The following is a 17137-nucleotide window of genomic DNA, read 5'->3' on the forward strand; positions in this document are numbered from 1 at the left end:
GATGGGAATTAGTCTTTGGGTGGTGAACATGATGTAATCTACACATCGAAATATAATGATGTACACCTGAAATTTATGTTATAAACCAATGTTACCTCAATTAAAAAAACACAAAAAGAACTCCCCACCCCACCCCAGTGTCCATGAGGTCCAAGTGCCTGAAGATGAAGAGGTGGGAACTCAGAGGACAGTCCAGAGGGTTTTCCCTGCTTGGCTCAACCCTGATCCTTCCCACCCCATGAATCTCTCACCCAGCCAGAGGCTGGTGGTGATGAGGTGGGGTGGAGGGGAGGACCCCTGGCTTATGGAAAATCCTCCTAAGCGACTGACCATCAAGAGGAGGTGCAGCCTCAAAACGGGAATCGCTTCCTTGAGGTTTCACTAATTTCCAGGGAAACAAACAGAACTATACTTATTTTCAAAGGGGGCGGGAAGAGGTGGAATGACCTGGAAGAGTCAGGAGTAAGTAAAAGTAAGACCTAGAAGAGTCAAGAGTAAGCAATATAAAAACAGTAAAGTTGGTGGGGGTATTTTTTTTTCTTTTTCTCTTCTGGCACACCCTTGAGGGAAGAAAAAAATACAGTATCCCTAAATTCTCATGTTGATGAAGTAGATGAGTACCTTAGACAGTAGGGATCAAATGAGTTTGAGGAAGACGCGCCGTGATGTGGATCATAATCATCAAGGAAGCTCTTAACACAATCCCTAACAGAAAGCCTGGTCAGTCGTCTGTCAGGTCTGACTGCAGCACGCAATAGACCCCCTCCCAGGCCAGGACCTAGTTTTATGTGCCTACGTGTCGTTAAAAAGCAAACCGACTCTACATCAGCAACAACCGAACAAACAGGTGCAGGCCAGCAAAAAAAGTTTTGCATACGAGCTATTTTTGTTTTTATTGTAAAAACTTCTGGGGACCCAAGGAGTTCTGTTAGAGAAATTGGAGCCCCAGGGGAGACTCTAAAAAAAACACCGTTTGGCTACTTTCTTCTCCTCTGCCTAGTAAACGAACGTGCCAAAAGGTCACCCAGCGCGCTGGCCACGCGGTCAGCCCCCAAGGCCAGCCATCCCCACCCCAGTCCCCGGCCTCGCCTCCGGCCACTCTGCCGCACACGGCCACCTGTTGCTGCCCTCGCGCCCAGAGCCGAGTCGCAATCCGCCGCTAGAGTTCGTTCTAATTCTCCGGAGCACAGGCTGGCCGGGAAGCCCCGGCGCTCCGCGCCTGCTAAGCCTCAGGGCGGGCGGGGACCCCGCAGTGCCTCCCAGTCCCAGGCTCCCTTTGTTTTCTCGCTGACGCTCAGAATGTCAAAAGTAGACTCCAGGCAGCATCCCCCTCGCCCCCGCTCGGTTCGTGCGCGCTGGCGCCCAGCTCACACCGGGAGATGCTGACGCGTCGAGATGCCCACGGAGGGGGAAACGGGTCCATGCGGGCAGGAACTTGCGGCGCAGACAGGTTGCCCTGTGAGATTCCGAAGCGTCCCCTGGATCCCAATCTCTTAGAGCTTCTTAGCCGAGCACTGTTGCAGGAGCGCCGCGCCCAGAACGCAAGTTCACGGTTCCCGAGGCCACGGGCGACGGGCAGCGAGATCCTGACTTTCCTTTGCTCTAAGGAGCCGGAGGGGAACCAGCAGCCAGCGGCGGATAGAGAACCCCTCCCGCCGGGAACGCCACAGTCCCTATTACGAAAGTGACCCGCCTCGCTTCCGAGGGACTTCCCTGCGAGTGCCGCAGGCGTGTGCATTTCTCCCAGCCTGAGAATCCCAGCGAACGCCGGCCCGACAAGAGTTTAAGTCTGCTCCCCGGGCGTCTGTTTGTTTATTGGCTCTTAAGGAAAAAAGTTTGAGGATCTTCAAACCAACCTCAGACCTGCGCAAGCGGAAATCTCGGAATCTCTCCAGCAAAAGTCATCCAAATTTCAAGTCGTTATATAAGTGGGGGGCTCGCTCTTAGCCGCCTTACCCCAAGCCCTCTCATGACTATTCCAGGCGTAAATGTGTCTCGCTTTAAAAAAAAAATTTTTTTTTTTAGTTATTATTATTTCCCTGAGCCCGAAGGCGGGAGAAAGCGCAGGCAGCGCCCTGGGCGCCCGGAGGCCCCACCCGCGCGCTGCCCTTTGCGCTGCGGGAGGGACGCGGGGTCCCTGGTGCCGCCCCGCGCAGGGCGAGCAGCCGCGCCCCGCGGTCCCCGGGTCCGCCACTCCACGTGCTCAGGATCAACAGTTGGTTGAGCTCATCAGTGACACCTTGAACTTTTCGTAAAGAAAATGGGTATTGCACGGGAGGGTTCGGCCGCGGCCGCCGAGCCGGGTCGTGCTTAATATTCAATGATCTCGCTCGCGCCTCCCCCTCCTCCCTCGCAGAAATTCCACCGAGTCCGTTACTGGCCTCAGACTTTTAAGTTAATTTACTGCCCCCCCCCCCCTTGGCTAGTAACCAGCGCCTTGAGGGCTAGCCTCCCCCCACCCCAGCTCCCGCCTGAAAATGACATTTCGCCGGCGCCTCCGGAGGGGGCTGAATTTCACTTTGTAACTTTCTGCGGAACCCGAGCCCGGGTGGCAGCTCGGTGGTGGTATCGTATGCAAATACGCATGCTGACGTTACAGATCATGTGGGTTTTGGCGTAGATTCCCCACTGATCGAGACATTTTTTTTCTCCCCCTTTTTTTTTTCTTCTTCTTTTTTTTTTTTTTTTCTTTTAAAAAATTTTGGCCACTGTTCTCCGTCCGGGGGCTTTTTCTGTCCGTCTGTCTAAGGCAGGCTGGCTTGGTCCCCCCCTCTTTCCCACGGAGCCCGAGCCCGGGCGCCGGCTGGGGAGTGGGGAGTGGGGAGTGGGGGGGGGGGGAGCCAGCAGAGTTCCATTTTGGAACGCCCGCGCCGCGTCTCCGCGTTCCCAGCCCGGGTCCCCGCGTTCGCAGCCCCGGCGCAGGTAAGAAACTTCGCCTCGGCGCGCAGCACCCCCCGCCCGGCGCCGCCCGCCCCGAGCCCCGCACGCCGGGCGCCGGCCACTCCAGCCCAACTTTCCCACCGCCGCCGCGGCTCCCGAAAATGCGTTCTTCATGGGACTCGGCCGCGTTTGTGATTGGAAGCGGGGTGCGGGAGGGAGGGTTGGGGGAGGTGGGGGGCTGCGGGATCTTTTTGCGGATGGGAGGAAATCAAGGATACGGGGCGAGGGGGGGGAGATTTTTTTTTTTAAGAGTTTTGATTACAAGTTTGGATAAATGCGAGCCAGACCGAGGAGGAGGAGGAGGAAAAACATGTCTACGTTTCCCTATGTCGACATAAGCCACAAAAAAATATGGCGTCCGCTTTCGACAGGGCGTTACGTAGACCGACTCTGTTTTTATTTATTTATTTCGTGGCCGGCTCCCTCCCTGGCTTGGCCCGATCGCGGCGCTTTGTGCAAACGGGGCAGGTCCCGCGGGGACTCCACCGGGACGTGGCCCCGTCCCCGCGGGGTTCGGCGGGCGGGGGGCTGCGTGTGTGTGTGCTCCCCGCCCTCCCCGCTGCTCCCCTCTCCCGGTGACGATTCGCCGTACTGTGGTGGCAGGAAGCATGACGCCGTGGGTTGAGGCTGCCGCTCCTCTCGGCGCTCCTGGTGGCCGCAGGCGGCGGGCGCGCGGCCGAGCCACCTGGCGCGGGCAGGGCCGGAGCGCGGCGCTGTCCCCACGCCCCGCTCAGGTGCCGGGGAGCCCGCGTGGGGAGGGGCCGTGGGGCGGGGGGGTGCCTGGGGGGCCCCGGGTCCCGCTGTCCGCCGCCGGCTGGCCCACGCCCCGCCTCCGCCCCCCCCCCCCCGAGCCCACGGTCGCCCCCGGAACGGCAGCCGGCGCTCTCCGTCGGCCCCACGCGAGGTCCATCTTTGTCGGGGTGCAGCTTCTTTGTGGCTTCCCCGGGACTGGGGATCCCCGCCTTTGCCAACCTGCCCTTTTCCCAGCCGCTTTGCAGGAGGCTGCGGAGACGAAGAGGAGCGGAAAGTTGGAAACCAGTGAGCATCACAGGACGGTCCCCTTGGCCTCGGAGCCGTGCGCAGCTCCGGAGGCGGCGGCGGCGGCGGAGGGCGGTCGGTTAGGCTGGGGAGAAAACTTGACGGAGAAGCCAAGTTGTGATTTGCTCGGGCTTCCACCTGACTGAGCGGCTTCAAAGCCAGTGGGGTCTCTGCCTTCAGTGGTTCCGCGATGGCCTTTTGTTCGTCGGGGAGGTGGGGAGGGGGGAGTGGGGGGAACAGTGACTTTCCCTGGACCCCTCCCCTTTGAAAGAGGCGCTGCCCAGCGTGGACCCCAGGGATCTCTAAGTCCTTCGGGTCCTAGAGTTCTCCCCCTCACCTGGTCTCTGATGATCCCCTTCTCTCTGCAAGTCAGCATCTCCCCAGGCCTGAGACATCCTGTGGGGAGGGTTTGGGGGGACCGGAATCCCTCCCCTTCATCCCTTGGGTGGCTCAGCCCTCCCACAGTGACCCTCTTAAACCCCCCCCCCCCCCACACACACACACTCTCACACACATACGCTCTCTCCTTTATGCGGAGCAGAAATTAATGCCTGCTGAAGTGAAGAGCTGGGGTTCTGAGAGTTCTTCAAGGTTTCAATCAAAAGGTGGTTTTCTGTTTATGAGGGCAGAGTTTAAGCAGTTCAGTCCCAGGGCACTAATGTCAAAAAGCGTTTGGATGACAACCAAGTGGAATAAATATCTGGTAAAACGGCATGTTTAATGGTAAAAATAGATTAATGGAGCCGCCCAGTGCTTGAATGGGACAAACGTAACCGGTTGACTTAAGTTTGAAGGGAAAGTTCTGGAAAGCTGTGTACACATCTTTTAAGCTGGGGAGGAAGTCTGCAAGTGAGATTGAAGTGTGTCACCAACCGTAGCCGGACCTGTGATCTGTGGGGATATTGTTACTGTTGAGAAGCTCTGCTCTTTGATTGTTCTCGTGTGCACGCGTTCCTCCTGGCCAGGTTTGACGTCAGCTAAGGATCTACCTGACGTTAACAGCCATTAAGGGGAGAATTCAAGGCCAAGATGTTAGGATAAATCAGATATATTAACTAGTCCTCATTTAAGGGAAAAATCAAAATGACACAGCTGTTTGTTGGCTCCTGATGTACAGTGTATCTTGACATGCTGAACGTGACGCCACTCCCAGTGCCTTGTCTGCATCGGGGCCGTGTGACTCGCTGGGATACTGTGCCTTTGACAAGAAGAATAATGACAATGTTTGATAATGGTTGCTAACAACAACTGTTTCCGTATGCCACGCACAATGCTGTGTGTTTTATGTGCTTTATCATTTCACTCTCACCATGACTCTATAAGTACTGTTATTATCCCCGGTTTACAGTTGAAGAAACTGAGGCCCAGAGAGGGGAGGAAATTTGCCCAAGCACACAGCAAAAAGCAAAGTCACTGTTTGAAACCAGGCCTTACTTCATAGCCTTAAATACTCTATTGTAGCAGCTCCTCAGATATGAGAAGTTGTAGTTAGAATGAAAAGTAAAGAGTCAGGAGCAGGCAGGAAAGAGGGAACAGTGGCCACTGCCCTGGGGTCTGAAACCAGAGGAATTTTCCTGAGTTTCACTCCTTTATTCATTTATTTAGCAACTGTGTGTTGATTTATCTGTTCATTCAGCAGCTACACTATTCATCACACTAATAAGAGCCTGCAGTCATTAAGCACTTTTATATGCCAGGGCCCATCCCCAGTTCTTATGATTAAACTATTTTGTCTTTATGACAACCCAGTGGGGTAAGAACTCTCCTTCTCTCCTTTTTATAGATGAGAGAGCAGAGGCACAGAGAGGTTCTTTAACTTGCCCAAGACCAAACAGCTAGTAAGCAGAGTGTCAGACCCCAAAACACGCCCACTCCATGCTGTATGCACTGGTCCAGCCCTTATGGAGATGCTGGTGAGACAGAGCCCCCAACCTCGATGCAAGACACTGCTCCAGGCACCGTGGAGCGGCTGGTGGGACAGAGCCCCCTTACCCTCCAGAGATTTGAGCAGACTGGCAGGGAAACACTCATTAGGCCAAATCAAGCAGGATTAAATGTTATAATTGAGAAAAGTGACAATTGTGGAAACACAGCGAAGGGCATAATTATCATGCTCTGAGGGTATCATGGAGGATTACCTAGAGCAGGTAGCATTTGACCCATGAATGAGGAGGGACAATGTCTGGAAGTGCATCAGATTTCATTGCATTCAGCTGTTAGCAACAGAAATCCTGACCCCTGGTGACTTCACCCTCTAGGGGCTTGTTTGGGCCAGACAACAAGAAGAGTGGGTGGGATGATGTCTCAGCTGTACCACTGGGAAACTCAGCTCTGTCTTGCCACTCTCCCATCCTTGGAGTGTAGGCCTTTAGCTCCAGGTCTATGGTCTCATGGTAGGAAGGTGGCTGCTGCATCTCCAGGCCTCACATCTGCCTTCCAAGAAAGAGAAAGTAGGATGAGTGAGGCACAAGGAACATTTACCTGGTATGACTTTACTATTATGTTTAGTAAGGGCCACACCTCTCAGGGACTTCTGTCCTTAGCTCATCAGCCAGAACTGAGCCATGTGGCCACCCAAACCCACCAGGGAGGGGCAATCATATATTTTGTTAGGCACGTCACTGCCATGAAAAATTGGGGTCCAACTTGTAAGACAGAAGGGGTGAATGCTGGAACACTTGTTGAGTTGTCAGGTAAAGTGTGTGTGCCTAAGATGAGAAGAGGAAGAAAGATATTGCTGATCATGGTCAAACTGTCCTGGGAGCTGTATGTGTTCTGGGGAGGTGGGGGCCAAGCTGTGCAAAGAGGTGACACCAGACTTGGGGGTGGATGTGGCGGAGGTTGGCTTTTAGTCTGTAGGTACTGGGGAGCTATGGCAGGCTTCTGACGGAATGTCATGTGTTTTAGGAAGGGAAGACTGACAGCAGTGTGCCTGGCGGAGACAAATCAGCTTGGTTTTTATTTGAAATAAAGTGAGTTCTGGAAAGTTTCAGACCAGGGGACCAGGTTTGCCTTAGGGCAAAAAGAAGACAGCGTGCAATAAGAAAGTAGGGAATGATGGGGGAGATTTTCTTTTAGGTCCTGCCAATAGGGATCCAAAATTAACCCGATGTTAGTCAGCTGTAACCGGCTCTCCTTTCATAGTTACTTGGTTAGTGGAACCCAAAGCCCTGGAAGGGAGAACCCATTTACTCCTCAAACATTACATTTGCTGTTCTGACCCTGGGGCTCTGGGGTCCCACCTGCCCCTCCACCACACGTCAGCAGGATAAGCTTGGTCATGACCCTTCACCTTAGCTTTAAATTGAGAGGATGCTACAGAGGGCCTCCGAGGCCCTCACGTCGGGTTCCCCACGCTGGATTTCTCCAGCAAGGACCGACATCCCTGATTCGCTGCTCAATTTATTAGCTTGATGATTTTGGGCTATTACCTCTTTAAACCTCAGTTTCCTCGTCTCTAAAATGGAAATCCTTCTAGAAGCTGCCTTATGGGTCATTGTGAAGCTTAAGAAGGAGTTTATAAAAGGGCTTAGCACAGAGCCTAACATATGGATTGTGTTCAGTAAATGTTACCTGTTATCACCATCGTCATCATCACGACCACCACCTTTAGTGACTTTATGGTATCCTTGAGGTGCCAAGTAATTAACGTGCATGGATTTTGTCGTTGATGCCAAGACCGAGACTGTCCCCATCTCATTGACATTCTCCTGCCTCCTTCCCCATGTACACATGCCCTCGTTTGAGGCAAGTCTCAGCAACTGCTGAAATGGAACGCTCTCCCAGAATATCACAGCGAGACCCTGGTGCAACGTGTAGGTACTGTAATGTGCTGTGTCATGGTCAAAGCCGACAGTGCAGCTCTGAAGGATGCTTGGCTCCACACATGCCAGTGTGGTAGGCAATAGAGTGGACATGGTTTTTAGTCATCTCAAGGTAAATTCATTTTTAACTGAAAAAAAAAAATTCCCTCCCAATTCCCCTCCCCCCTCCTCGATGGCCCCCACCCTACATCGAACAGGTTGTGATTTTAAGAACATCCACCCACAATCTGTTTCCTGTTCTTATGCTTGTAGTCATGCATTTAAGAGAGGTTGATTGGCAGTGGTGTGAGTGTGTGTGCATGTGTGTGTGACAGACCCCCAAGGAGAAAAACAGTCCTGACAACAGGACATCAGTTTTTACCCAAACTTTAAAATGGAGTAAAAAAGACTAGAGCCAGAACCAGTTTTCTTGCTGATCCTTCTCTTTATCCCCTGGTGAACAATTTACCTGTTAAAAGCCACGGTTCACACACTTTCTTCCTCTTTCTGGCCCCCTCTGATCCCCTAGTACTAGAAACACTTGGTGGAGATGAAATCTGACTACGCAATGTTTCACTGCAATAGTAGTTAACACAGAATCTGCAGTGAATGAAATGCTTGTGCTATTGATCCATGGGGGATCGATATTAAGGAGTGTGACCCAGGCGTTCACATGAATGTGAGAGGTTTGTGGTGTATTTTAGGGGTGCACAGGCCTGGTTTGGGATAGAAAAGTCGGAAGCACATGCTGGGTTTACCTTCCTGGGTTTAAAGCTGTGCTGGGTGTACCTTGCAGGGCGAAACCAGCACCCTCGTGAGACCCACTTGCTGTGAAGTTCAGTGTGGGGAGTGGATTCATGTCTTCCTGGGGCCACGCTGCGTGAGCTCCTTCTGTGGGAGGACATCCTCCCTGTTGGGGACCCAGGGCAGACTCTGTGGGAGAGAGACGGAGCCCGCTGTTGAGAAGGGTGGGCAAAGAGTGAATGAGAGTTCCTGGGCTACACATTCTCCTTGGCCTGGTCCGATGTCTGCAGCCGCAGCTGCTGGGCTCCAGCACATCCGCAGAAAACCGAGGAAGGACCGGAAGTCAAAATGAAGGAGGAGGCAGCATGCGTGTGTGGGCTATGCACGTGATGGTTTAAATCAGTGTCGCAGAAAGACTCGAGGAAACACTCCTCGGTGGGGCTAACATTCATGCCCCCGACAGCCATCTTGCTCCCCCCAGCCTTTCACTCTGGCTGGTGAGATTGAATGAGTACAAAGCTCGTTACACATCCCGACACACCACAAACTCAGTGTTCGCCCTCTTAAGAACATCAATAGCTCCCCAAAATTGAGTCCCTACTATGTGCCGGGCACTCCGCTAAGCACTTTCCCTGCCCCACGTCATCTTAGTCTGACCGTGAAGAGTGCACTGAGAACAGTGGCATGGCCCCATTTTAAAGCCAGGAAACCAGAGCTCACAGAGGTTATGCGCTTGCTCAAGGTCACAGAGAGAAAGTAGCTGAGGCAGGATTCGAACTCAAATCAGCCTGATTCCAAAGCTGGTGCTCTTAGCCATCAGCAGGCCTTTCTGCGGTCTTTGGGAGGCCAGCTCCACCCCAGCCTGGATGGAAGTGTGGGGAGGAGGGATGGTGTTAGAACGTGCTTCTGGACAGTCGGATTGCTTTTCCACTAAAGGGGTGTAGAGGTGTGTGCATGAGTGCGTGTGTGTGTGTGTGTGAGTTTAATCAAAACGGGAGAGAATTCCAAACCTGTGCCTGTTGTCCTTAGTCCCTCCCTCCCCTCCCCCAAGAAAAAGACAATTCTAAAGTCTCTATCAGTGTCTGAAACAGAATATTCTCGAGGGGTCACTGCACCTTCTCCAGCCTCTCCTCCCCGGCTCTGGAGAGAAGGCATCCAGTGGGCTGGAAGCTGTAAAGTTGGCGACCCAGGAGAATCTGGGTGCCACTTTCAGGATGCCGAGCAACCTTGCCAGCCAACGGGGAAGGGGATGGAAAGAGCAGGCCTCGGGAGAGTGGAGAATGGCTATGTTGCTGTTTTTATACAATAAAAAAGGATCATTGTAATTGGGGGCCCTCGAATCATAACACGCCTGCCTGTGGCTTTCTCCAGCTGCAGAGCCATTTACGTAGTTAAAGACCGCACAGAAAACTCCTTTCAGTTGACATTACTTTCCCGCTGTTCTTAAAATACAAGACCGGGCTGAATTGCTCTAACAACAAAGCCATCACAGGTTCCCCGTGGCCCCTGGGGTGTACCCAGAGCCCCCGTGGAAACTCCCTGGCCTGTGGAGGAGGACGTTTAGAAATGAGTTTCATTTGCGCTGCACCCTTGTCGTTTTGGAAACAGCTCCTTTAAGATGTTTGCACCCAGCCAGGTCAGAGCTGAATGTCACGGCCAAGTTGTTTATGGTGGGTGGTGGCCCAGAGGGGATAGGGAGAGAGGCCAGGATGCCAGCACTGGTAGGGATGGGGTATGTCTTTGTTTTTTCGTCAGGGAGAGGGGTGGGTAATGGAGGGATATGGCATGATAGCTAGAAGCTGGGAAAAGAAACTGCCCCTTGGCCGAGAAATTCGGGGGCAGGGCTGGTGGTGGCTCCAGGCAGGAGCGGAGAGAAACACAAGCGCTCCTCTGACCTCCTGTAACAGAGAGCGTTGAGGTTTCATTATCCTGGAGAACGGCCTGCTACTTTCTTCCGGGGAACTTTGTGTTACGGAATCGATTGTGAGCATGCGGGAACTGAGCCACGCAGTTCAGGAGAGCTGGGAGATTTCACGTTGTTTCCAAGAGCTGGGGCTTTTGGGTGCACAGAGCCACAGAGTGGAAACGTTTGGATCACCCGGTGGGTTAATGACAGGCATTCCACAGCCTGACTGACGGCTGTGCTCAACACTGTGAAATTGGACGTGGCCTGACTTCAGCACTTTCAGAAATGGGATTTATGGGTCTCCTGGTACAAAGTCTAATGTCCTCTGGGATCCCTGGAGGGAGACGTCAGGGAGATGAGAATAATAGCAACGTGGTGCATCAGTAGGATCAAGGAATGTTCTGGCTGGAAGAAGCTTTGGGGATTACCTAGTCCAGCTGAAGGAAACCGAGGCCCAGAGAGATAAGGGAATTTGGCCAAGGTTACATGATCATATGGCAGCATATTATTGTGCCTCTTCTGTACAGTGTAGCTTAAGGCCCTTCTGTTTCCTTGGGCCTTCCCTGAGCAGCCAGCTCGATCACCGTCCCTTGCCTCCTCCCTTCTTCTCCTCTGTCAATCAGTAAACATTCAGGAGCACCTACAAGAGGAAGACAACAAGGTCCCTGCCCTCAGGAAGTTCATGGTCATGTGGCACTCCAGCAGCAACAGCTGCACCCGTCATCATAGCTGCCCTTACTGACATTGTCGGCACAATGCTGAGGGCTTTTTGTGGGTTGGCGCAGGACACTCCTAAGAGACGTAGGGACTGTGTTATCCCCACTTAACAAGTGAGGAAGCACAGAGTGGGGAAGTCCTTTGTCCCGGGTTTCTGGAAGCCAGGCAGTCTTACACCACACCTGGTGCTCTTCAGACACATGTGCGTGCTGCCTCTCCTGCTGTCCTTGCACCTGCAGCTCCAGGGGGAGGGCTGTGGCTCCTCCTCCACTGATTAGAACCAGTGGCTGAGCCACCAGCCAGCGCTGAGGAGAACAGCAAAGACGGGGGGGCGTGCTTTCAGGCCTTAACAAAGGGCTTTCTCGTGCATGAGGGGTTTTTCCCCCAATTTATTGAATGCCAGGCTTCAGACACCCTCACACCATAGCCCAGGTCATTTGTTCAGTAACCTGATGAGCAGATGGTGTGAGGGGCAGAGCCAGAACTCCAGCACAGGTCTGTGGAATCCAAGACTGGAGCAGTTTTAACCACATCATGCGTGCTGCCCCCGGAAGTAGCTGATTAGGAGTCCTGTGTGGGCAGGGACGGGTCACTTAGGGACACAGAATCACCAGTGACTGCCCAATTTAGTTTCTCCAAAGTCCCCCTAAAAATAAAGGAACTTTGAGCCACTTTGGGCAACTTTCAGTTGAGCAGAAGATTTGACCATAAGAAGTCCTACTCACGATGCTTAGGGCTCTGGCTGTGCTCTAGGCCCTGTTAACTCTACACATAGGTCTCAGCGTTAGCAACATTTGAAAAATAGCTTGAGATATAATTTACAGACCTTAAAATTCACCCATTTAAAGTGAACAGTTAATTGATTTTTAGTATATTTACAGAGTTGTGCAACCATCACCACAATCTAATTTTAGGACATTTCCATCACCCCAAGAAGAGATCCTGTGCCCATTAGCACTCCCACTCCATCCTCCTCTCCATCCCCCTTCCCCCGGCCCTAGGCAACCACTAGTCTACTTTCTGTCTATAGATTTGCCTTCACTGGACATTTCATATGGATGGAATCGTATAATATGTGGTCTTTTGTGTTTGGCTTCTTTCACTTAGCATAACGTGGTTGAGGTCCATCCATGTCATAGCATGCATCCGTACTTCGTTGTTTTTATGGTTAAGTAGTATTCCTTCGTATGGATATACCACCAGTATTCGTCCAGTAGGGCTGCTATAACAAAATACTGCAGATTGGGTGGCTTACACAACAGGCATTTATTTCTCGCTGTTCCAGAGGCTGAGAGTCCAAGATCAAGGTGTCAGCAGGTTGGGTTTCTCCTGAGGTCGCTCTCCTTGGCTTGTCGACGGCGGCCTTCTCAGTGTGTCCTGGCATAGCCTTTTCTCTGTGCACGTGCATCCCTGGTGTCTCTGTGTGCCCAGATTTCCTCCTATAAGAACCCCAGTCTGATTGGATTGGGGCCCAGGCTAAGGGCTTCACTGAAACTTAATCACATCTTTAAAGGCCATATATATGGCCTTCAGCATAGATATTTGGGAAGGATGCAGTTCTGCCCATGATACCACATTTTGTTTATCCATTCACCTGTTGATGGACAATTGGGTTGTTTCTACGTCTTGCCCATTATAATAAGGCTGCTGTGAACATTTGGGTGCCATGTTTGTGTGGACACTGGTTTTCGTTTCTCTTAGGTAGACCCCTAAGAGTGGAATTGCTGGGTCATATGGTAACTCTCTGTTTAACTTTTCGAGAAACTGCCAAACTATTCTCCCGGCTGTTTCCATTTTACATTCCCACCAGAAACCTATATAGAATTCTGATTTCTCCATATCTTTGTCAACTCTTGGTATTGTCATAAGCCCCATTTTACAGATAAGAAAACTGAGGCACAAGGTGGAGAAGGTCAGTCACCCATCTCTAGCCCTGTGAGAAACAGGATTCATACACACACCAGTCTGACCAGTCCACTCCCCAGGGCCTGGACTAGGGTGAAACAAATGAGGCACCCAGTGTGCGAAATTTAAGGTGGCATCCACTCTCAGGCTGGCGCAAGTGCAGGGTCAGCACCTGAAAGGGAGTCCCTCTTAAATTTTGCCTCCTGGGTGCCTAGCTTGCTGATTCCCTCACCCTTGCCTGGCCCTGCCACCACCCTGCTCCTTGTGTGTGGGGTGCTATGCTCAGTGTTGGGGGCGGAAGACAGACACAAAGATGACCAAGCCACTGCCCCTTCCCCAAGGTGCTCTCAGTCTGGCTGGAGAATCTGTGCGTTTGCAGCCCCACACAGCTAGCCTAGCTGGACTTGCAGAAGCAGAATCCCTGCTCCAGTTACAGGGGGTAATACCTGTGAAGGACAGCACAGCGCCTGGCACCTAGGCAGTGCCCTCAAGATGCTGACCGGTGCTGTTTTGTTGTCAGGAACACATCTCTGACGTTCCGTACGTGTGCTGTGACGCTGTCTCTGAGTCCCTGCAGCTGGAGGGATATCCTTGTGCTTTGGATCTCTGACCAGCAGCCTCACCCTCCATCCTATGGAAGGGGCCATCACCCAGTGACCAGGAAGGGGCCTGGGGTGAAGGAAACTGGCCATCCAGGCTCGCAGACTTGCCGAGCCTGTCCTGAGGGTGGTGGGTCCATCCACATAGCCAGCTCTGGCTCCACTTCAGCTCATGGGAAGAAAATACCTGAGGGGTAACACTTGTGGGGGCCCAGGTGAGCCTGGGAACGGATGGCTCGGGTCGTCCCTGCTGGATTGGGTTTCCCCAGCTGGGAGAAGGGGCCCCCTCGGTGGCCTTGGCTGTAACCTGATCAGCCTGCTGGTCTTTCAGGGTTGGGGAGGGGTGCACTGATTGATCCTGGTAGGAGATTTGGTGAATCAACTTCAAGATTTCTGGATATAGAAGATATGCAGGGCTGACTCCCTGGCATAGTTGTTAAGTTTGATGCGCTCCACTTCGGCGGCCTGGGTTCAGATCCCCAGCATAGACCTACACCACTCATCAGCCACATTGTGGCAGTGACCCACATATAAAGTGGAGGAAGATCCACACAGATGTTAGCTCAGGGCTAATTTTCCTCAAGCAAAGAAAGAGGAAGATTGGCAATAGATGTTAGCTCAGGACTAATCTTCCTCAGGAAAAAAAAATATGAAAAAAAAGAAGATATGTGTCAGTTCCAAAAATGATAGAAATGATAGGAGCTTTCTTGCTCAGTTCCATCAAGGGCCACATAGATTCTGCGCTTGGCCTAAATGGACCCTCCTCTCTTAGTAACTGAAGGTCAGGAGTCCTGGCTGGAGGGAAGGCTGCTTGCTGGCAGAACCACAGGACCAAAGGCAGGTGTTCAGACCTCCTGGCTTGTGCCCGCCCCAGTCTGTGCACACACCATGCTTAGCACACACCTTCAGGCACACCCGAGTGTAGGCTGTCTGTGCTGTAGGGTCACTGTGTGTCTCGGAAGCCTGCTTTCTCATGCTGTCCCCCGCTGGTCACACATGTATGCTGACACCAGGACGAGACCACTGGCTTGCTGGACACTGGGGCTTTACACTGTGATTCCCACATCCCCACCCCACCCTCTGCCACCTGAACACCTAGCTCTGGCTGAGTGGTTGCTCAAGAAATGGTCGTTTAATTGATAAATTGAGTTGAATCAAAGAGTGTCTGCAGGTGTGCTGTGTGTTGAACTAGGAGGGGACGTCCTGCTGGGCCTACTGCCCAAAAGTGAACAGAAACTTCCAGAGTTGATCTTTCACATCTGCTTTCTTCAATAGAGGGAAGGAGGAGTTCTTATTGGCAGGAATACGTGTCGTGGCATCCATCACCGTTCTCTTTCTGCCTCAGCTACACGGATTCTAAGACACCAATCTGATCGTGTTTCATGAACCTCCCCTGGTCACCAGTTGCCCAGGAGTCGTAAACATAAATGCTTTCCGGGGCTTCACAGGTAGCATAAAAGAGCGAAGGGGTCAAGTGTAGGACCATAGGAAGTGGTGGTGAGGGGGTCAAAGTTGAAAGCATAGGCCCAGTCTAAGGACATTCAAAATTGATTTTTTTTTTTAAATGACCTTTTCTGTCCATTCTGAGGATTGCCACTTAGTAACTTCTGACCCATAGGATCAGTTCCAAATTCCTGACCCTGACATGGTGGCTCTTTGAGAGCTGACCTCTATCTACGAGGCATACTCTGCTATAAGTACTTCCCCCTCTGCCATATGCCCACACTTCAGCCGCACAAGACTGACCCCTAACCCCTGACTGTGGGTCCTTCCCCCAGAAAGATTCATCCTCCACACTTAGCAAAACCTGCTCATTCCTGCTGTAGAGACACTTGTGCAATCCTCCGAGAGGCTCGTGTGCCGTGGAAATGACCTCGTAGAAATCATAGCATGTGGATTCGGGTCTGTTTGCACATCTGTCTCCCTGAAAAACTATGAGCCACCCCTCCACCCCAAGGGAGAGTTTCCTGTTTGTCTCCGTGTTCCCAGCACCAGCACAGGGCTGGCCCATTGAGTAGGTCCAAAATGAATCTGTGCCACGTGATTGGATGGTTATATGAATGAACAAATGACCCTTTCTTCAGATCCCTTTTGGGAGCCTGTGCTCTGGGTTGCTGCTCACTGCTGCCCCTGGTGGCATGTCTTAGCCAATGCCTGGAAGGACAGTCACTGGACCATTTGGGAACAGGAAGCAGTCAAGGAAGCTTCCATCGGTCCCAGGCTGCCTTTGTCTGAGGATCAGGCTCTCTTGGCCAAACTTTGCCGACCTGCTTGCCTCATCTGGACATCTGGCCTCGGCGTGCAACCTGGGTCCACTTCCTCCCTCTGACTCAGCTGTACCCTTTGTTTCCCTTGGGCACACGGGCTCCAGCTTCTTGTGTGGCACCTACAGTGATATCACAAGTGTCGTCGCAGGATATTTTGACTATTTCCAATATTCAACTTTTTTTTGACTGAGTCTGAACTTGAGACCAAACTCTAAAGGTGGTAGGGAGGAAGGAGGCGAAACTGATGGAACCTTGCTGTTTGGCAGCCATGGAACCAAGCGTGTTGTATTCTCTACCTTGTTTTATTTTATTCTCCCAACGACCCTGCTTGGGAGAAATTTTTATATCCATTTTACATATGAGGAAACTGAGCCTTCAGGAAATTAACTTGCACAAGTTACACAGTAAATGGCAGAGCCAGGATTTAAAGCCAGCCCTGAGTGACATCAGAGCCCAGGACTGTCACATCGCAGTGCTGAAGTGTTTGGTAGGTAAAGGGTAGGGAGATTCTGTGTTGAGTGCTTTAGCAAGCGGGATTCAGAGCTGCCACCCCTGTCTTCCCTTCCAGAGTTTAAGATTTTGCTTTTGAAAGGCCACACGACCAGAAGGAGTAACAGGAGCATCTTTTTCCTTTCCTTTGGAAGGTGCTTCTTGGCACTCATACAGCTTCTCATTCTCAAGATGCTTGTCCTCTGGCAGTTTTCCACCAATTTTTTTCCTCTGGGGAGGAAAGAAAAAACAATACCTGCCATGAGAGAGATGGCCAAATTTACTAAATCCTAGTAATCTCCTGGGGCCATTTTGTATGATAGGAAAAATGGTCTCATTGGGATTTCAATCATATGTGTGTGTATATAGAGAATAACTGGCCATTCTGTGACAAACGAGCTTGAACCCTCTGGAATAAGCACTGAATAAAATATATGAGTAGTCAGGTTAGGCTGAGCTATGATGCAGTGACAAATAAACCCTGATATCCTAGTGGCTTTAACAAAGCAAGGTCTATTTCCTACTTGCGTGAAGTGCACTAAAGGGCCACAGCTCTTCAAGGTTGCCTTCTTCCAGGCTGGGACTTAGGAGTCCAGGGGGCCTAAATTTGGGAGCCACATCATTTCCGACAGTTGGCTTTCACGCTGCTGGAAAGGCAAAGCAAAAAGGAGGGTCACAGACACGCTCTTTCAAGGTGTCACTTTGCTCACATGACCCTGCCTAACTGCA

The 17137-nt window shown here is 51.8% G+C and overlaps 1 protein-coding gene across 7 annotated transcripts in view; it reads left to right on the forward strand.

Annotated features, from left to right (window-relative positions):
* Positions 1-550: 550 nt before the first annotated feature.
* Positions 551-17137, forward strand: part of ZHX2 (zinc fingers and homeoboxes 2) — a 154347-nt gene continuing 137760 nt past the window's right edge. For 5 of the 7 annotated variants that reach the window (XM_070481543.1, XM_044743782.2, XM_044743787.2 and 2 more), the window contains exon 1: positions 2480-2922. The gene's annotated coding sequence lies outside the window, so the exon portion shown is untranslated. Of the gene's footprint in view, positions 2923-3822; positions 3979-17137 lie in introns of those variants that run through there. The other 2 variants (XM_044743781.2, XM_070481541.1) reach the window with 2 other exon arrangements.

This window comes from Equus asinus, chromosome 12 (genome assembly GCF_041296235.1).
Source record: "Equus asinus isolate D_3611 breed Donkey chromosome 12, EquAss-T2T_v2, whole genome shotgun sequence".
Classification (NCBI taxonomy): Eukaryota; Metazoa; Chordata; class Mammalia; order Perissodactyla; family Equidae; genus Equus; species Equus asinus.